This window comes from Nicotiana attenuata, unplaced genomic scaffold (genome assembly GCF_001879085.1).
Source record: "Nicotiana attenuata strain UT unplaced genomic scaffold, NIATTr2, whole genome shotgun sequence".
Classification (NCBI taxonomy): Eukaryota; Viridiplantae; Streptophyta; class Magnoliopsida; order Solanales; family Solanaceae; genus Nicotiana; species Nicotiana attenuata.
Window position 1 is genome coordinate 87,870 of NW_017670552.1, and position 22,435 is coordinate 110,304.

At 34.7% G+C, this 22,435-nt stretch overlaps 1 long non-coding RNA gene across 27 annotated transcripts; it reads right to left on the reverse strand.

Moving 5' to 3' along the window:
* Positions 1-557: 557 nt before the first annotated feature.
* On the reverse strand, positions 558-21,887 carry LOC109240872. 27 transcript variants are annotated; one of them, XR_002070155.1, is made up of 19 exons: positions 21,809-21,887; positions 19,654-19,780; positions 19,479-19,575; positions 19,262-19,391; positions 11,943-12,028; positions 10,782-10,857; positions 9,560-9,595; positions 9,425-9,451; positions 9,267-9,307; positions 7,202-7,344; positions 6,818-7,017; positions 5,322-6,450; positions 3,431-3,543; positions 3,236-3,335; positions 2,830-3,141; positions 2,621-2,714; positions 1,251-2,493; positions 974-1,034; positions 558-826 (listed from the first exon to the last, which is right to left on the reverse strand). It is a non-coding gene; the product is annotated as an uncharacterized LOC109240872 (long non-coding RNA). The 27 variants fall into 27 exon arrangements; XR_002070150.1 differs by having other exon boundaries at positions 9,395-9,451; XR_002070133.1 differs by having other exon boundaries at positions 9,395-9,451; positions 9,560-9,626.
* Positions 21,888-22,435: the final 548 nt, after the last annotated feature.

Sequence of the window (22,435 nt, forward strand, 5' to 3'; positions counted from 1 at the left end):
TCACCTTGGTTCCAAGTTTCTCCAGGGCATAGACTATTTCTATAGGTGATGCACAAAAATTGTAAGCAGACAAAAATTGTAAGCAGACAACAAGGGAGGCATACCTCTCTCGTTCTGGTGAGTCCCTGTCATCGGCCTAGATGGGCCATCATCATAGCGGAAGGAAGGAGGGGCCGGAGATAAGCACTTCCCATTGAACTTTCAACTAGTATTAATTATTCATCTAGCATGATCTGCATGATAAATATTCTAGGAGTTTGAACTTGGGTCACATGCTTTTGTATTTCATTAGGAGAACCAAAGCCATCAAAAAAAAATAGGCAAGTGAGTGATTGTGATTAGTTTTCTCGTTGTTATCTTTGATTGTTAAACTAGGTAGTGGTAGCCCGTGCCAGCACGGGCCCAATATTGTAAAAGTTGAAGCAATTATTATTTTTTTTTGTTAATTTTGCGTTGATACTAAAGTGCAAAGCATAAAATTGATCCATATAAGTTGGAATCAATTTAGATAGACAATATCGCACAATATGACATGTTAATTGCTCGATTTACATACATTTTGGAGCAAAATAATCATCATGATGTTGCATTATGGCGAATAATACATTCTTTACATCCATTGCGCAATATGATAATTAGATGCTTAAGTGTAAAGATGATAGTATCTATATAGTTTTACATGTAAAGGAACTACCATGCCAATAGTCATTATATATTAAAGAATTACCCCTGCCCAAACTATCTCCATTGTCATTACATTCCACTTCGTAGAGACTTCCCCTCAATCTCAAGTTTTTGGGTCCAACTTTGGCAGAAAAGATTTCGTCTATACAACATGAGTGAGCTAATATTAAATCATCGAAGAAATATGTCAAATAAAACTTTAGCATGGTGTGAAAACCTCAAAATATAATTTTATTTTCTTCCAAACAGTAGACAGTTGTACAAAAAGAAAATATATAGTGAAAATCACCTGAAGAGCAAGAGGAAATTCTATCAGAATTTAGTGTCTCCAAAAAGTAAGAAGATCATCTCTGCAATGTAGAGGAATTACTCAATCCAAACAACTTCCATTAACAAGATTTATAATCCATAAACAGAACAAAAACCATGAAAGAATTATGCTATATGCAATAGAATCCTTCAATCAAACAATCATCTTAAAACATAAACATGTTTTCTTGAAAAAGTAAAAGATTCGAAATTCAACAAAGACATTTAATTCTTGAACTGAAAAGTCCAAATATTACCTTGCTGCAAATGTTCAAAGACGTCATTGATGCTGAAAATGCTACCAAAATATCCCCAACCACCATAACCTGTTACCACTATTTCCTAAAGAAGAAGGCAAGGTTTTCCTATAAGTTCACGACTATAGAAGAATGTTTTCATCCTGAAAGATGTTGAAGTCTTCATTGGAGTCTTAGGTCTCTATCCCGTATCTCTTCTTCAAAAGGGACTGAACTTTGAATGAAAAGATCAGACAAATGTACCAAATTTATTAATCAAAGTAGAAAATAACACAAATTAATCACTTCTTGTATACAAGAAGCAAAAATAACTTGAATGCAGTGAATTGTCCCTTTTTTTGAACAAAAATGAGACAAGTCCAAGTAGTTACAATCACAAATTGCAGAAATTGGAGCAAAATTCTTAAGGTTTAAATGTTACTGTCTCATGTAGTGAAATATTAATACAAATTCCATCTAAATAAAGCAATCCATACTTTGAATCTTTTCAAAGAAATCACCTTACAGAAGCTCCATACATCAGTCAACTAACTTGTAATTTTTTGGTAATGTTCCATCCAAAGGGACCATACAAATACAGATACCTATAAGCAAACTTGAGCCTATTACTTTCCCGAGTGATTGTGTTGGAAATTCATGAAAATTTAGCAAATGAGACACAATTACATATAGCTAGCGATAAGGAGCTTCTATGAGAAGAAAGAGAACCAAGAATATACTTCCAAGAATCTGAAATTCTCTATACCGCATTTAAATTTTCAAGTCCCACAACAGATTTGGGTAATATCAGTTTATTTCATTCGTAAAAAAAATATGAAATACAGAAAATCCACAGTTACAACAGAAACTCGTCAAAGTTTTTCTCTATAATTTTAATCTCATGCTGTGTGGTGAAAAAGGAGAAAGGAAAAAGGTGTAAAGAATTACAGATGCTAACCGTGTCAAACATTCGGCTCTCCCCTGTTGAGAATATGATAGTACATGCATTCATAATTTTCTATTTTCTCTGTTACCTTCGGAGGATGCATAAGAAACCAAAGACACAGTCCAATTCATTGAAGAATTTTGTCATACACCTTGGCGACAAAGAATTTTTTATTTAAGAAATCAGATTCGAGTCATGAAAATAGAGAAACGAAAGTGGTCGTTAGCTTCAACACAAATACCAACTATATGGAAATATACAACACTGAAAATCTATTAGCAGTACATATACATACCTTTATTCTACAATAACAAAGTCCTGCAAAAACAAAGAAGCAGAACCCCTCAAATTCAACAATAGGATAAATTCCTAAACCTTAGTGACTCGAGTAGCAAAAAGGCTTTGCATGTCATCAAAGACGAATGGTGCAAAAGAAAAAGCTTACTTCAAATTATCAAGAGAGACATGTCCATTGAGCGTACCAATCTCGACCCCTTCTTCACCTTATTCGCTACATAATGCTCTTTCCATAATTAACTCTGAAATTGAACAAATAGCAATTTAGTTATATACAACAGCAGAAAAACCTAAAAAATCTAACTGAATTGAAATTAAAATAAAATAAAACCTGAATTGAGCACAAAAAAAAGATACCTAGTTCTGTATTATCAGTAAAATTCATTGAAAATCAGAGGCATCACCGAGGAAGATCGAGAGAGAAGAAAGCTATCTATGAAGAAGAATAGCGAAATAAGGATAAGTGTATGATGTGGGTTCAGTAAAAAAAGCCACATAGAGTTTACACTAAAATGACTAAAATATCCTTAACTTTACTTTTGTTGCCATGAAGTAGCCAGGTCGAAACTCTGGCTCTTCTAATATATAGATGGTTATGGTCCGTGCTGGAAATTGTCATCATTTCAGAAGTAAAAGAACCTAACAGAACACCAAGAGCACAGATATGACCTGAAGCATAGAGAATGTATATATAGCGAGATTCATCCTCATAAATGCAATATTCCAAATAGACCGGATACATATTACTTCAAAAGAAACAAACCTATCAGCAAGTTTCAACTGTTGTGCTACTATCTTATATTAACCATCATATTACTCTCATATTACTTTATGAGTGAGGTAGCTTCTAAACTAAGACATACCTGCACGATCAAATACAATAAAGATATTGTTAGAGGCTCTTTAATACAACATGAAAAAGGAAAAAAAATAGATATGCGAACAGACAAGCCCTTACAGATCCTGATCATTGTATTCATATTAGCACCATGTTGGGTATGTTTCACCTCTTAATCTGGTGTGGAAGGGAAGATCTCTCAATAATAGATATATACAGTCTGAACTCATGCACTGTTGGATGGTCAATAAACTTAAATGAGCCTTTACAAAACAAAAAAAGTTTACGAATACTATCCAAGGTATAAAGTTCCCCATTGACAAAAGTGACATGTAAGATGGCTATTTCGAATAGATCTTACACACAGTTTTACTTCCATATATAAAGAAGACATTCAAACAGGATATGGTTTGTGCTTGTATTAGCAAAATATAAAAACTAATTCTTTAACTTAAAGAGCAAATTGATAAACTCTAAAATGTATGGTATTCCAATCCTTTACAGAAGCACTTGATGTCTCACTGGACCAGACTCAATATTCTTATAGGAAAGAAATATCCTTATTAAATGTGAAGCTGACAACTAATTTTGTATGCATTACGGCATAGTCCAGCTAACATGGTCAAGAAAATTAGCAAAAAATAATTTTTCTTCTAGCCTCCAAGTTAAAACAATTGTGAAAACAATTAACTATGTTATTTGGAGGACCCTTTCAATAGAATCCATGGTACAAAGCATTCCTATATTTACAGTTATGAGAATAAAGAAACTAAAAGAATGCTTTCCTATCCACCTCCACTCTAAAACACACATCAACCACCTCCAACCATAAAGATCAAAATAATTCTTTTTCTTTTGGGATGTACGGAGTATCTGCTAGATAGGGACTAAGAACTATCAAAGTAAAAGTCACAGGCAACAACTATATGCAAACTAAAAGATGTTCAACTGAGCAAGAACAAAAGATGATCATCTGAGCAAGGACTTGTAGCTTCAATACTCATCAATACATACAATCATCAAAATGATATCCAAAACATTGATTAAACATGTTGATTTCTTAGTGACTAAAGTCAATTTTAGTGATTTTCTAATCCGTCGTATATTCCCTTATTACTCTTAGCAAGTAAAAATATTCACTTTATTAAGGTCAAGCTTATTTGCTTCATAATAGTCCAGTATGCTGCCTATAGGGACCATAATGGTTAGATTCACAATCTAAAATTTGACATGTATCCAGTCTATTATCATTACTTTAAACGGCACGGCATTGTACGTAGGTATGCATCCATTAGTCATTCTCATTGTATAGATCATCTCTTGTAACACATGAAAGAAAATTAGACAGAGGTGAACAGTAATCCTTTTCAGATAAAGTGCATTTTTTATCAACACAGCCATAGTGCCCTATGCATCAACCACTTCAAGAAATTAAGAAAACAATTACCACAGACTTTTTAATAATAAGTAACATCTAACGAATATGCTCACAGTAATCATTGACGCAAAGACAAATCAACAAATTAAACTGGATCAAATATTGATTTTGTATATATTCAAGAAGATTTGGGAAATTTTCGAGTTAGGATTTTGATGGATGAAATTGGGGAAATTTTTTTATCCAGGGAAAATTATGAATTCAAGATTAAAGATTCCAGACCAACACAAGAAGAAAGCAAGTTTCTCTCTTTAAGTTGCACCTTCCAATCTCTTGGTGGAAAGCAGGGCTGATGGAGTGATGGAAAGGGCTCGGAATTGCACAAAACGTTGGCCAGATTATAATGGAAGAAGGAAGACAACAGAAACAGAGAATTGGGCAAGATGAAGCAAGAGAATGGAGATGATAATCAATATTGGGAGCGAGATTGAAGAAAAAAGAAGACGAAGAATTCAGTAAATGGAGGAGCTAAAATTTAAGACCACAAAAGATAACTCCAAACCACATACAAACCACATCTCAGTATTAGCCCATGTAAACTTCCATCCATTACTATAATTAAAAGGGATGTACCTCAAAATTGCCAATCAGCGGTCTGAAAACTCCAACCCTGCTTACACCGAATCACTCTGAACATTTACTTGGTTCGGATAGTCAAGAAGGACCGGAAGATAATAAATCACCAACACTATCAGATAACTGCAACTAAAAAAGAAGAATTAAGTACCAGATGAAAACTGAAAAAAAAAATAACAAAGCACTTGAGCGAAAGAATGAGAATAAAACTATTTCTGATGAAATAAACAAAACAACAAAAACATCAGAAATAGGGAGGCGCAACTCAAAAATTGGAAAAAGGCGCAACATAATAGAAACAAAAAAATTAATAAGGGACAAGCAACTGAGAAATCAAGAAAATAGGAAGCAATACATAGACTATTTGTGCTTTATCAAATTCTTGTTTGAAGGAAACCAACACATATCTGCCAACATACCAACAGAGTGCAGAGAAAATCAACACAATTCATAGCAGATGGAGAAAAACCCTGAGTGAAAAGAACATAGGAAAAAGGAGAAAAAAATATGGGAAAAATTGATTGAAAGTGAAACATACCTGCAATTTGAGCGAGAAAAGGAACATGGAAGACTGTAAACTGAGAAGTAATCTGAAAGAAATTAATGAAAAACCTAACGTGACAATCTTCTTAAAATACAGGTGGAATTATATAAAAATTACACGTATAGTTTTGCGTACACAAACCTAGCCACGTACAGGAAATTTGTAGGAGCTTATGCGAATGACTAAATTACCCTCGAGCTTTATAAAAAAGACATGAAACACACGTCGAAACTCCTCTTCTATATAATAGACTAGGTAAGGATAGCCCGTGCCAGCACGGGCCCAATATTTTGAAAGTTAAAACTATTATTATCAATTTCTTTTGGTTTTGGATTCGCAGAGAATAAAAATTTCATCAAATTAGATGAAGACAAAATCACAATACAACATCATATAAATCGTCAAAGATAAATGATGTTCATATGATTTTGAACTAAAATAGAATAGTCTAATTTAATAACATCAACTGTGGCTTCGGACATGTGTAGATCTCTCTCTTTCCTTAAGCTCCACAAAACACTAGTAAATGATGGCTATCCAGATTCTCTTTCAATTCTTGTACTTGAGCTGCCTTGATGCTTCCTGCCCATAAATATTTAGAAAAAATGAAAGATAAGATATTTCAAATGACGTAGCATTCAACTTTGATTGCAAATTTTCATTGCAAAATCATACTTGACATTTGACAATGTAAGACCGAATTCATATCTCGAACTGAACTAAGAACCGCATCCGAAGATCTCTTAAATTCTAAATACTCCAAAATTCATAGATTTGCATCCCATTCATACTTCACCAATAAATTATCCAGTAGTAAAGATCTTTGTCATTTTTTTTTCCAAGAGAAAGAAGACTTCAAATAAATGGAATCAAATTGTCTATTCAGCTTTCCACAGCGAATGATCAAGCAACGGTCCCCCAAATTTAAATATCTAGCTTTCATGGATACCTGAAGGCTGCATATTATAGCTCAAAATCTCCCTTTCAGAGTGTCCTGTGTAATACCAGAATCATCACTTGAATATTCCGATTTCTTGTTCGGAATAGCACATATTGAAGCACAGCCACCCTTGGCTATACTTGGTGCCAATGAGCTTGACTGGGACATAAATATAGTTGCCATCATCAGAGGGAAAAAAACTTGTCAAGCTGCAAAATACTACAAATTAGCCCTCTTAACAAGCTTCAACTAAAATTTTAGGAAAAAATAATAATAAAACAAGCGGCATCAGAGATGCACGAAAACGCCCAAAAAAGTTATTTTGCAAGTCTGCATAAGATAGAACAGAAGCAATTGACAGATCACACCTTACTTGCAATTAAGAAATCTTACTTTTTCTTGCATTCAGTAGGCCTTGGCTCTTGGCTCTGTTATCTACACATTTCCATGACCTTCTCTTTCGCACAAAATGACGCAACAATTCTTATGCTCCCAACAACATCATTCAAAACTTAACTTGCTTCCTCAAACATAATCTGTGAAAAATAAGATTAGTCAGTAACATTAACATCAAAGTAATAATGATTTAACCATCTGAGATACTATTAGCAAGCTTTCTATCTTGGCTAGTCTATTTATTCAACTGGTGTTCGAGAGCAACTCACAGACTTGATTATCCATATGTTTTAATTTTACCAGCAACTCAAACAAACTCGTGCATTTGATTGAACTCTTTCATGAATTTGATTTGATCATACCCATTTATTCAACTACTGGTATTAGCAAGCATAATAAGTGCCAGCTTCTAACTCACTTCAAAAGCAATAAGTAAACCTATGCGCAGATGCAGCATCTTGAACCAGTTAAGTAAATGCATTTCCTACTAAAGCATGCACCGGGGCTGCATCAACAGAGATCCTAGCAACACTCATTCCAGTGACCATTAATTCATCAAACCGTCCCACCTTCACGCGTGGACCACCTCCTCAAAGCAGATAGATGTTATGCTTCTAATTATCTTACAACAACCACTTATACCGAAAAGGCATGTCCTTGCTTTAGAGATATAGCTACTCGTATTAAACTTTCATATCCATTATATAAAGACTAAACATACTTTTGGTAAGGATGTTTAGATATGAAAATAGCTCCATTTAGTATCTACTAATTGAAATAATGAACAAAAGCTTCAACTTTTCTTGACAAGAAATACAAAAAGCAACTCTAAAATAATATAGTAAGTTAAGCAATGTAGCAAAACCTTAAGACTTAAGTTCAGACCAAAAAACTCACTCCATTCAAAATTTGACAACATTGGTAACTAAAAGAATTGACTTGGTGGTCATTTTGCGTGTTAGTCTACTTTTTCTATATTTTTGTATTGAATTTTTGTTATTATTTATAACTGATGATGTGTGTTGGTGCGAAACTTTTAATTTGCTATTGAATTTAAAAAGGATAAGCAAAATATCAATATATAATAGCCATGGAGTCATATATTAACACCAACACTCAAAATCTCTCTTTCAAAATCATTATGTTGTCATATTTCATTAGATAAACATAAACTTGAGTTGTTGTGGTCACTTCCTAGTTCCTACGGTCATTCTATGTCGTATGAACCTAATGTTGAGCAAGTGAAGATGCACATTGGCAATACGTCAGGTATATCAGCCCGAGAGTGTAGTTCAAGTGGCAAAGATTGAGGAATTGTAGCTTATCCCACAAGTTCGAGCCCTGTGCCATGCGAACTAAGCATGATATTTAAATTTCACGATTATAGAAGGTTGCAGTTGGTCCCAAGGGTTCGCCAATATCTAGGTCATCAGAAAAGAAAACTACATTTCCTGTACCATCCAGTCTTGTTCATTTATTTTATTATACCGTTATGAGATCTTTCAATTGTAAAATTCTTCTTTTAACTTGGTTACGACACATCATAAGCATGTGTCCACATAACTTGAGACTTGAGTCAACAGAACCTAGAGCTAATTGTATACTAACTCACCAATATGATTAGATTATCCACTTATTTCGCCTCCCTATTATTATAAGCAGAACAGAAAAAGCTTGAAGTTTAGTTGCTTATGCTCTAGTGAATGCATAGGAGGAGAGTGTTCCGCAGATAAACTTTATTTAAGTAGTTTGCTTCAAGTTCTGGACATATCTACATTGATAGTTTTAGCAAAGATTGTTATACTTTATCAAGTTACTCTCCTAAAGGAGAGGAAAGGGAACGGGATATTATGCATCTCTGTTAGAGGAAAAGGAAAATTAAAATATATCAATAGCTAGATTTTGCTAATTTTATAATATCCAAGAATATGTTCCATCCTCATATATAAATTCCAAATGCAAGGAGTTCATAGATAAAGTATTATATCCAAACCCCGAATCTGAATGTGAAAATTTACATATAACAACAGTCAAACATGCAATGACAAATGGGCAAACTTACTTGTCTTTATACATCTTGGTCCATCTTTAGCCATAATATTCCTGCAAAAGGAAGAAAGAGTTCAAAGCATAATTCTTTCTGTAACACAATTCTGATTTCATAAAGTTTTGATAGCTTATGTGGACAACTCTAATGTGAGCTTCAATCCACTTTAGAACCTTAGTCTGCCTCTAAGAATTTGCCCCCTGGGGAAAAGATGTTAAAACACATTAGGAGGTATTAATTTATCATACTCTGCCATGTATGAACTTACATATTGACAGAACATAATTGAAAACATTTTTCCCATTCACCTGGTACTTCCTCGTTGAAACAGTTGGTCCCACCACCTGAAATATGATTTTTGAAATCTCTTGAAACCTTAAAGCAGATAGTTACGGAGTCAAAATCAGACATTCAAAAATAATATTTTCACATATAAAATAATTCAGAAATAGAAAAACAAATAAAGTGATCTGCGTATCAGGCTAGATCTGATAAAGTGTTACAATCACAAAATAATGTGATAACACATGAATATTCGAAAAAAAATGGAATACGCACCAAAACTGAGATAGCAGATACACCAAAGGAAATCGCAGAAGCAAACTCACAAAACCCAGGAAAAAGAAGTCGACGAACACATACAGAATATGCCGATAGAAGCAAACCAGATACCCAAAAAATTCCAACAAAAGCATAGAGAGCAAAAATAATAGAAATGGACCCAAGATAGATAAGAAGAAAGCGATGAACCAGAGAAAACAACTAAGTTGCAATATTAGGAAAAGGTAATATGTTGTCTCTGTTGAATTGAAAGACACGTGGAATCAGCATCCTTTAGAAGCAAATGGAAGAGAGGCGTACTCTTTTCAGTGCAAAAGTGTATTGGTAAGTATGTAAAAAACTGAAGAAGCATTAGTTGAAGGTGAAGAAAGAAAGAGGCTGTTGCTGTCATCGTACAAATACATCACCGCTTCCTATGTGCACCAGCGCATATTTTAAAACAAGTATTGCAAAACATATCGACTGAAAACAGTTTTGAGCGTATTTAATTGTTAGTTCTAAGGCTCCAATGTCATTCAGCCAATTGGTCGAACATATGGCATGCAATTTCAGGGAAATATATGAAAGTGCGATATGAATTAGCCATCCCAAAACAATTAGGGCAAAGTAATCACAACAACCCTTCATCAATTTCACACAACTATCAAAATAGTCCAAAATAAGAAGAAAAACAAAAGATATCTATCAAAATCTCATCGCCATATAAAGGAAATAGAACAGAGCAAAAACACAAAGAAGGAAACTGCAAAAACCAACACATATCATCAAAATCCCATCACCAAAAAACTCCGCAGAATTCACATAAATGATAAACCACAAAACCAAAGAGCAAATGAAAAAATGTAGAAATCAAGTACAAGCTAATGGCCAGAGTGAAGAAGAAACTTAAGGAAAAGCTGGAATAGGGCAATAATCGAGCATAAAGACTTAAGACCAAACTCAAATTTCAACTCAAAAAGGGATCATCACCTGGTTTTTGCCCTTTCTCGGTGCTACGCTTTGATTGTGGTGAATTGTTGCTGTACTGCTTTTTCTTCGTGCATGCCTAGAAAAAATCCAGATTGGGATATTGAGTAGAAAGAGAGAAAAGTGAATTAAGATGTTAAAGAAAAGAGATGCACACCTGGAGTCATATAACAATTACAGGTAGACACTTATGGGTAGGCAAACAAAGCCACGTATATATATGATACAACAAAAGTAATGTTAAATGACTAAATTGCCCTCAAACTTTTGAAATAGACACTAAACAGACACGTCGAAACTCAAGCGCTTCTAATATACTAATATAAATATACTAGTTAGGGATGGACTGTGCCACCACATGCCCAATATTGTGAAAGTTGAAACTATTAGGATTGAATCAGCTATACAACATCATATGTGTATTGATTTGGAATTGCATATAATAAAAGTTGCACATCAGGTAGGCAACTCTATGTGCTTAACTGCTGGCTATTATGGACATATATTTAGATCAAAATATACACTTTTATATCCATGACAGTAAATGGTTCGGACAACATCATATACAGCATAGCTATTTATATATTAGCTAACTATCTACATATTACGTAACGATGCTGCATGAAACTATTGTGTTTAGTCTTCTTGGCTTCTTCTGAGCATGTATTGACAAAAATAAGACCTGTAAACAAAGAAGCACGAGAATATCATCTGCCTTAGTGAAGTTGTCAAGGTTGTAGAAAATAGGAGACATTCAAATGCATAAAAATAAAGCGATTTCATGAATCTCAACATATTCAACTTGGAAAAGAAATGCAATGTGTGCTATCACAATCTTTTCTAGGTATGTAATACTTTAAGCAATTATCATCGTATTAAGAGTAAGCATTCTGAGATTCAGCAAGTTAGAAAATTGATATAAGAAAGTCTATGTCATAAAATTTTTAATAGCTCACATGATGTATAATGAGAACTATCCGAAAATATCTAATAACCACAAATGCATTCAGTAATAAATTTAAAATTAAATTACTTTCCCGTAGTCAGCAAGAATAAACTAACTCTGTAAGCAGTCACGAAGCTTTTTTTTTGTGGGGGAGGGGGGGTGGCTGCACAGGAGAAGAGCTAAACAGAGTAAATAGCAGGGAGATTGATTTAACAAACCATTAATTGGTCTAATCAAGCCACAAGCCCTCAGTCTCAAAAGGCCTCCAGAAACATAAGACCTTGTAAGGAATTAAAAAGCTTTCCTGGAGAAAATAATAAAGATAAAAAAGAATTAACTTTTTGTAATGTCCTAAGCTCTCATTCTTAGAGCTAACAAATACTCACAATCGTAAATATTTGACATGGGTATGAAGAAAAAACAAACAAAGAAAGAAAACCAGAAAGAGTTTTTTCGTGCAAGTTTAACAGCTCTTCACAGGCAGGCTAATTGATTAGCTGTGATTTTACAGAGATATAGCAAAGAAAAAATTGGAGGAGTGCACAAAATAACTACATATCATACCCTTTTGAATTTCTATTTGGAACAGTTATTTCAAGGGACTATTATTTATAATTTTAATACTTAGTATCTTTAGTAAGATTGCTTGTAATCAGTGCCAGACAACACAATCTATACACCGATAGAAATAAAGATGAATACATTTTCGAGGCGGTAATAGATTTTGATCTATAACCAGTTGAACCAACCATATTCAAAAATAGTAGTAAAAGGTGGCTGCAACGGCAGCCCAAAACAGTAATAGAAGACCTTTCAGTGGTGTCAAAATCAACACAGTGCACTCAACTGAATTATCTTTTTAAATGCTAAATTTGTTGGTAGCAAAGTATTCTCAGACAATTATGATGCCAAATGATTAAGGTAATATATCCGGGAAAAGATTAAACCATTAAACATACTACAAAAGTAAAACAATGACATTCATTCACTTAAATTCACCTCCTTGCAACAGCAGTTGTTCGTGAATTGATTATCTTTTCTTTAAGTGTTGATAATCTTATGTTTCTAAGATTACTGGTCTCCTAATTCAATAACAATGAAGAATAATATGGTTGAGTGAAAAACATAAGCAAGATGTTAGAGTAGCTATAAAAGAACGTGTCAAGATGTAAAATATTTTAACATATTTATCTTTTCCTAATTTATCTCTTTCCAAAGAGGACATTATTGGTTAACTCAGTAGACAAATACAACATTATCTATTTATCAAAATCGCTATTGTAAGCTTGCCCTTAATTTCAAAAATCCAGTTAATTGAAATTTAGCATCTTCAACACAGTGCTAGGGAGTACATTCCCAAGAAAACAATATAGCCAACCCTTCATGACACACATCAGTTAAATTACACCATGAGGTCATATTACCATAAACCACATGTTGGATATCAAAGGAGAAATAGTATGCAGCACTGTACACATGAATGATAACATTGGGCGAAATACCTGAATGAACAGAATCAGCACACAATGCTTTTTAGCCTTCTCATATTGCATTATATTATGGGTCTTTATAAGAAACTTCAAGATTACTGATGATAGGCTATAATTGCATATTTTAGTCGCTTATTATACTCGAATTTACTGCACTTTAATTGAGTTTGCGCTTTAATCGCTAGTGTTTTGCACTAATTGTTGTTTTATGCCTTATAGGTGTGATTCCGAGCTATATAGATGTTATGGAATGAATTTAAGTGATTTGAAGCTTTGAAGTTTGAGTAAAAGCTCAAGGAATTAAGTCGGGATCGTGTTCGGGGGTCAAATTTGATAATTAAGTACGAACGAAGACTTGAGGAGGCATATTGCGCACTGTCTAGTAAAATAGACATAACTTTTTGCTCAGAACTACATTTGGGCTCCACAATATATGGTTGGAAATTTAATTCGAAGGGATACAATTTTCATGTTTTATGTTTTTTCAAATTCCAAACGGAACAGGGTGAAAAATGCGGTCGAAACCGCGACGGCTGCAGAAATTAGAGAGCTTGTCTGGTCGCGGTCCTACCGCGTTTTGGCCGCGACCGCGCCGCTCCAGGCGTCAAAAAGAAGTCCTATTTCGTCCGGGACAAGGTTATTTCGGTCCTACACTATTCCAACTTGTATAAAAGGGGTCCTAAACCTATTTTGAAGGGAGGGGGACATATTTTGGACATAGATTCGACCTAAGGAGGCAAGAACACATTGGGAGCAAGGCGGAGAATTCTTCTACGAGTTTTTCCTTCCTCTTCCTATTTTTCATTGTTGGTTATGACTTTTAGTATTGTAGTTTTACATACTATTATGAATAGCTAATTTGTTATCTAGAGTTTTGATACAACCTTTTATAGGATAAATTCTTGTTATGTTTTTATATAATTGAGCCATAGCTTTTCTCTATTTGTTCAACTACGTTTATATTCTGGTTGATTGAAGAGATCTCAATTAGCTGTGCCTATTTAGTATGCATAACTCAGGAGAGAGTGCATATTTAGGTAATTGTTGAACAACACCACTTCAGAGTATATGAGGGATCAATAACCGAGGGTTTAAATGCGGGATTAGGGATAACAAAGCCTTGGGTGCGATCTGAAGTGAGCTGTATTAAAAGCCAGCTAGCGTAGCTCGGGAGAGTGCGTCTAGTAAATTGTCGTAATTACTCGGGAGAGATTTACGGTAATAAGAGTGCTCATGATCGGTAGAGAATACTTAGGCGAAATTATAGAAGACATAGCGGGAAGGATTTCGACAATAGGGGAAATCATAACTCTAGACCTCCTTAATCTTTTCTCTAACCCCAGTGTCGCTAGTTGTTAATTTACTATTTTAATTTGTTAGTTAATTAGTTAAACACAAGAATCTTAATATCTATAAGTTAGGAATTGTTCAAGCTTGTCTTCTTGGTGATAGTGAACAACTGTAGCTAAATCTTAATTCTCTGTGGGATTCGACTCTGGACTTGTAAACCGGATTATATTTGCAGCGACCGCTTAGTCCTTTTTATAAGGAATAGTTGGGCGTGATCAAATTTTGGCGCCGTTGCCGGGGAACTAACGGTGTAGTTGTAGGTGTACATATTGCTAGGTTTCAAGTTTGAACTTTTATTTTATTATTTGATTTTTATTTTAGTTTTATTTGTTTATTTGAGAAACATGACATCATGGAATTATGAGAATTTTGTTATTGGTAATTCTACTTTTGATCCTCCTTATGCATATTGTGAAGGAAACCACCCAGGGCAAAATTATCAAAATATTCCTGAGAGCGAGTTTTGTGCACCAACTCAATCTTATGTGTGGAATGTGTGTGATATGTGTGGTGGTCAAGATGGTCACTTTCACGGTTGTGCTTATATTTCTTACCTTCCCCAACCCCTTACTTTGATGGTTCTTCTTTTTCTGGTGAAGTTCATAGGAACAAAGAACCTAGGGAAGCTGACCTAAAGAAGCTCGAAGATATGTTAAAGTGCATTTTGGAACAACAGAGTAAATTACTACTGCGGATAGAAAGGCAGGAGGAAACTATTCACAACTTGAAAGTTCACATGAGTCAAGTGGTTGAAGTTTTTAATGCTCAACAAGTCAATATTGTGAATAGTATCCAAGAAGAGCGTGAATTAGATACAGAAACTGATGAGCTAGAGGAGGAGGCTAGAGTAGAACACCAACAATCAATCACATTAGATTTTGAGGATGTCGATGTTGTAGAAGAGATACTAGAGTCAACCAAGGATATTGAGGATACATATTTAGTTGACTCTATTGTCATTAGTGTTGAGAATGTAGATAGTCCCAATGTTCATGTAGTTGGGCGCATTGGTCCTCACTCCAAGCATTTTTCCACATTGTGTTTAGATGATGATATGGAAATAGAGTCGTCCGATCCATTTGAGGAGTCAAGGAATGAGGAACAAAGTGCTTGCATTCTGGAATTCTTCTTGCCAGAAAGTCGGGATTACACACCTCATATAAAGGCCAAGAAGTGCAGAATACTACATTATTTTATTGGGCCAGTCAGATTCGTTCCACCACCCCAGGAGCATGATCATAGAGCAGAATCAAAACTTGGGGTCCGGTTCATAAGTTCAAAGTGGAGGCAGAAAGTGATTCACGTCGTGCCGTGACGTTAAATCAAGCGCTTGTTGGGAGGCAACCCAGCTTTATTGCTTTTTTTTAATTATTTTAATTGTATTATTTTGTAGTGTCAATTTTTTTATTTTCTAGGAGCATGGAAAGCAAAGGTATTGGAAGGATGCATCAGCAAACCAAATGGCTGGAACTAAGTGTGAGGTACCCACACGAAGGACCAAGCTTGGGAGAAGTCTGAGTACCCCATGAACTGCTAGTGCTTCGGCTTTTGGCCTGCCAGGGAGTTTCTTTTACCCTCTTGTATGTATGGGTGTGCATTGGGGACAATGCATAATTTTAAGTGTGGGGTGAGGAGATTATCTGGGTGACTTTTCATGCTACTTTAGCTGTGTTCGTTTAATCAAATAATTTTTTTTTAAAAGATTGGACTTTTCCTGATGACGGATCTTCTAGACAGTTTTCTTGAGGGAAGTAAGTCTAAAGAAAATACCAAAAAGATTTTTTGTTTTATGTTAGGTAGTGTAGCAATTACCCCTTGGTTTTTCTTTAAACCACGGTTCTTTTCCAAGAGTTTTATTTGAACCGGGTGTAGTTAGTTTTTTTTTAAGGAATAAGAACCATTGTGTTGTGCTTTGAATTGAAGCAATATCTCTTGACTTGGTTATGCCTTGAGAACAGTGAGTACTTTGGTTGTGACGCTTAGGCTCAGTTTTTGACTCTTGTAGAAGTACCTTAAATTGTATGATTTTAACTTTGCTTAACTGCTTTGACTAGGGTGTCTTGATGAATCCAATCCTGAGTGAGTTATGTGCCATGTGTGTGTAAGGTTTTGTGTTATTCTGTGCATTGCATTTGATGCCTAGAACTTGCCCCGTGTGTTTGCAAAGCGAAATAGTAGTTTTGTTCAGTCTTGGAAGTGATATAAGCATTTCTTATTGAGCCATATAATCATATTTTACTCACCTAATTGTTATGTATCGTAGTTAACCCCTTTGAGCCTGTAATCCTGTTTCCTTGGCAACCACATTACAAGCCTTACCCATTTGTTTGAATTAACCATCTATTTAAACCTTTTCACCTCTCATGAGCACTTGAATTGTTATTACTTTGTAAAAGTTAAAGTGTGGGGTGGTTGGTTTGGCTTTTGAGTGGAACTAATTGAATAAGGAGAAAGATGCTCTGTTTTGAAAAAGGAAGAGCCACTTGAATTGAAAAAAATATAGTTGGATTGTTGTAAAAAAAAATATTTCCTTGATAAGTGGTGGTTCTTGACGTAAGTGTGCTTAAAGAAGAATGGGGTAATTTACATGTGAAGGTGGAGTTTGGTTTGACATAAGTATGGGGTTTGAATGTTAAAGTATATGTATTAAAGTGCTTAGGGAGGTGTAGTCACTCTTATATCTAAATGTATCCTACCCGTCCCGTAGCCTACATTACAACCAAATAAAGTCCTAATTGATCCAAGATTGAATGAGCTCGATTAGTGGAGTAGTACACTACGGGCAAGCTTATGGTGCATCTTTTGTGGCATATGAATGTTATTTCTGAGAGTGAGTGAATTCTTTCTATCTTGAGTTCCTAAGTGTTCTTAAATTTTATTGTGTGGAACTACTCTCTTTTGTGGTGTGAGGGCACTTGATTCATGAAGGAAAGGTAATGTCAGTGACCTCTATATTAGAGTAAGTGGGTGAGTTGTGAATAACGTATGGTACTTGTGAGTCAAATTTTGAGGTGAAGATGTTACGCTTTTGTGCTTAGTCTATTTTAAATACTCTTGGTGTGATGAGTTAGGAGAATTGTTTAAAAAGGTCGTGTTTATAAAAAAAGTGTAGTTTGATTACTCGAGGACGAGCAATGGTTTAAGTGTGGGGTGTTGATGATAGGCTATAATTTCATATTTTAGTCGCTTATTACACTTGAATTTACTGCACTTTAATTCAGTTTGCGCTTTAATCGCTAGTGTTTTGCACTAATTGTGTGTTTTATGCCTTGTAGGTGTGATTCCGAGCTATATAGATGTTATGGAATGAATTTAAGTGATTTGAAGCTTTGAAGTCTGAGTAAAAGCTCAAGGAATTAAGCCGGGATCGTGTTCGGGGGTCAAATTTGATAATTAAGTACGAACGAAGACTTGAGGAGGCATATTGCACACTGTCTAGTAAAATAGACATAACTTTTTTCTCAGAACTCCATTTGGGCTCCACAATATATGGTTAGAAAGCTAATTCAAAGGGTTACAACTTTCATGTTTTACGTTTTTCCAATTTCCAAACGGAACAGGGTGAAAAACGCGGTCGAAACCGCAACCGCTGCAGAAATCAGAGAGCTTGTCTGGTTGCGGTCCTACCGCGTTTTGGCCGCGACCGCGCCGCTCCAGGCGTCAAAAAGAAGTCCTATTTCGTCCGGGACAAGGTTATTTCGGCCCTACGCTATTCCAACTTGTATAAAAGGGGTCCTAAACCTATTTTGAAGGGAGGGGGACATATTTTGGACATAGATTCGACCTAAGGAGGCAAGAACACATTGGGAGCAAGGCGGAGAATTCTTCTACGAGTTTTTCCTTCCTCTTCCTATTTTTCATTGTTGATTATGACTTTTAGTATTGTAGTTTTACATACTATTATGAATAGCTAATTTGTTATCTAGAGTTTTGATACAACCTTTTGTAGGATAAATTCTTGTTATGTTTTTATATAATTGAGCCATAGCTTTTCTCTATTTGTTCAACTACGTTTATATTCTGTTGGATTGAAGAGCTCTCAATTAGCTGTGCCTATTTAGTATGCATAACTCGGGAGAGAGTGCATATTTAGGTAATTGTTGAACTACACCACTCCCAGAGTATATGAGGGATCAATAACCGAGGGTTTAAATGTGGGATTAGGGATAACGAAGCCTTGGGTGCGATCTGAAGTGAGCTGTATTAAAAGCCAGCTAGCGTAGCTCGGGAGAGTGCGTCTAGTAAATTGTCGTAATTACTCGGGAGAGATTTACGGTAATAAGAGTGCTCATGATCGGTAGAGAATACTTAGGCGAAATTATAGAAGACATAGCGGGAAGGATTCCGACAATAGGGGAAATCATAACTCTATACCTCCTTAATCTTTTTTCTCTAACCCTCACTGTCGTTAGTTGTTAATTTACTATTTTAATTTGTTAGTTAATTAGTTAAACACAAGAATCTTAATATCTATAAGTTAGGAATTGTTCGAGCTTGTCTTCTTGGTGATAGTGAACAGTTGTAGCTAAACCTTAGTTCTCTGTGGGATTCGACTCCGGACTTGTAAACCGGATTATATTTGCAGCGACCGTTTAATCCTTTTTATAAGGCATAGTTGGACGTGATCAATTACCCAACAAAACAAAAATTAAAATTGAAAACTCAGAAGAATGCATAAAACTTTTTATTATTCTTACCAGAGGTTGCTGTTGGATATTAGCAATTGGTATGACCTTTTCCTCAAAAGGAACAAACAGAAGAGAGCATGTTGAGGCTGTTTCACTTGCCGTGTATGCAATAAGCATTAGCTCTCGATTTTGTTTGGCCCTACAGGTAAGTTAAAATCCTGTATTAGTTTTGTCTATGTTCATGCATTTGTAAAAGTGAAACATTATTTTTGGATGTGTTACTCACAAAGAAGCACATCTACAATACCATGTCCTTAGAGTAGTAGCCGGCGGGTATGGAGGATTAATTTCAATTGTCGTACTGAACTATTCGTCAATCCTGCCTTTATTCGCATATTCAGTTCTAATTTGATTGTTTGATATTTGGAAAAGGGTAAAATATTATTGTATATGTAGTTTACCTGAGGATGACTTCGGTTTGCTAATTTTTCAAGCAAGAATGACTGGGTATTCGTTATGCTATTCCAGTAGTTCGTTCCCATCATGATCAATAAAAACTTCCCAAAGTATGAATTCTGTTGGTTTTTCCTGTATAAAATAAAAGGAAGATGTACAATTCATATATTAAATCCGCACGTAATGCCGGAGAAGTACAAATGACAATAAATTTAAAATTGAAGTGCTACAGATCTGTCTCATATTAAACTTTGATTTTAGGCCCTGTATATGCTTGAATTGCATCTGCCATAGACCTATCAAAATAACTTTGAAACCAAAAACTATTCATTCAATATATATGTGATGAATGACATAGCTAGAAGCACACAGAATTACAATCAAAAGGAAAAGCTTTTCCATTCTAATAATGAGATAGAAATAGATAACAAAAACTAATATTAGCTCTGAAGTTTCCTGAGAATAACTCAAACAAAAACAAAATCATTCATGCTTAAGTAATTTCACTTTAATTATAATCTTAAACTCCTCAATCTTAAATCAAGCTTTTGTAAATTAGTACAACATTTGCTTTGACTCAAGAAGTGAAGCAACCCCTCTTTACTGCCACCAATTTTAACAAACCCCATCAACAATTGCTCTACAATTTCTTAATTCCATTGATTGAAGACCCTCCAAATATTCAAGAAAAGAAATGTTATAAAAGAACTTTGATCAGCAACATTTTCACAGCTTTTCAACTTTAAAGTTCTCATCTTTTTGTAATTTCTCCATAAAAAACCCTCCAAATATTTAAGAAAAGAAATGCTAAAAAAGAACGGAACTTTATTGTTACGGTTGCACTTCCTGTTGTAATTAACGACCAACCAAGCTTCAAGAACAAAATTACAGAAATTGGAGGTTCAGTTGAATCAGCAATATTGGTCATAGAAAAGAGGTTGTTTGAGACTGATATTATACCTGGAGAGGGCAGACTTTCAATACCACAAAGGCAAATGAGTAATGACTTTCTTAAACCAAAAGAAGATGCATATTTGACACTCGGAATGGGAATAATGTGTCTGAGATGAAAGTGAAGTTGATTGAGCCTTCTCTTGAAACATGTGATAGTAATTTGAGAAAGTGGAATATGAACAAAAGTAATGGAAAAACAAGTTCAAGTTATGTGTTGACTACATATTGGAATGCTGTGAGTAAAAGGAATGCTTTGAAAATTGGTACTTCGGTGCAATTGTGGGCATTTAGAAAGGGATCAAAGTTATGTTTTGCACTGGTCAAACTCTAAAACTCAACTTAAATAGATAATAGGAGTAACTTTTTATCAGTGTATAATTTTAGCATATTTAGATTCATTCTTTTACTTTGGAAAGTTGAGCAGCTTTAGATTTTTCTCTTGGCTAATAACAACAAGAGATCTAATATTCCAATCCATAACGAACTCACCAACTCTTCGCATCACTTACCAAACGGACGAAGTTTTGTTTCCTCATTTCTTCTCTAGGAATAGCAATAGATTTTAAGATGCAGGAGTTGGGATAGGTGACTGCTGCTATAAGCTTTGTTTTCTCTTTTCTTTCAAATGAAGTCGGACAATTTTTCGCTTTAGCGACTCTTGTGCTGCCTTTCACAGCTTTTCAGCTTTAAAGTTCTCACCTTTTTGCAATTTCTCCATAAAAAACTAACACCATTATCTCTTGCTTTAATTCCAGACAACAAAAGACTTTCCAAATTCAACTCAGAATCACATAAATCAGAGGTACTTGAGATTAGGACAAGATGAAGAGATTGAAAACAATAAATGATAGGAGGAATCTACGATGGCTGAGATTGTAACAGAGACAGTAAACCGAGAAAGCGAAGAAAGAAACGGAGGCGAAGGAAGGCGGCGGAATATTTCTTGAAGAAGTTCATCACAGAGAAGCGTATCCATTCTTGTACTTTGCAGACACAAAAATCAACTGATTTCTATAGTTTAACAAACAGAATTTGTTTTCTTGATTTCAATTCATCTCCGGAAAAAAAAAAAATCCCAATTTCATCTATGAAACGCTAACTCGAAAATCTGTAATTAATTCACTCTGTTTTAACGAATTTGAAACAAAAAAGAAGGAGAAAGAGATAGAAAACAATAAAATTGATATTAAGTAATAAGAAAAGCACCTGCACAAGTTGAAGAGACGAGGAAGACGAAGATATCTGAAGCTCTGTAAATTGTGATGTACAGAAATCTAATAAAACCCACCTCTGTAATAACATAAACGCTACACGTAGTAGTTGAGTAGATATAAAAAAGCCACGTATATGCTCTCAAACAAAACTTAAATTACCCACAAGCAAGCATGTGGAAACTCATGCTCTTCTAAAGAAGAGAAAAGAAAAGTAAGCCCAAATATTTAGCAGTGTTGGAAAATGAAATGCAGACTATGTACAGCTCCAGATAAGCACTCCTCCCAGTTGAATTTTCAAGTAGTATTAATTATTCACTTGCATGAGCTGCGTGATAATTGTTCTAGGAGTTAGGACTTGGATCACATGCTTTTCTTGTATTTTTTTTTTTTGGTAAAACCAAAGCCATTTTTAAATAGCCAAAACAGGGAAGTTATAATTATCCACTTTCCATTTTGAAAGCAAAATAACCAAAAGAAAACAGCTTTTGGATAAGTTAAAATTTTATTGCAGCTGTAGATATCCTTTAAATGACATAACACTAATAATACATATAACTAAAAATCTCGTAATAAAATGATAAAAGGTACTTAAAGTCAAGTTTTTTTAATAATCTGAGTT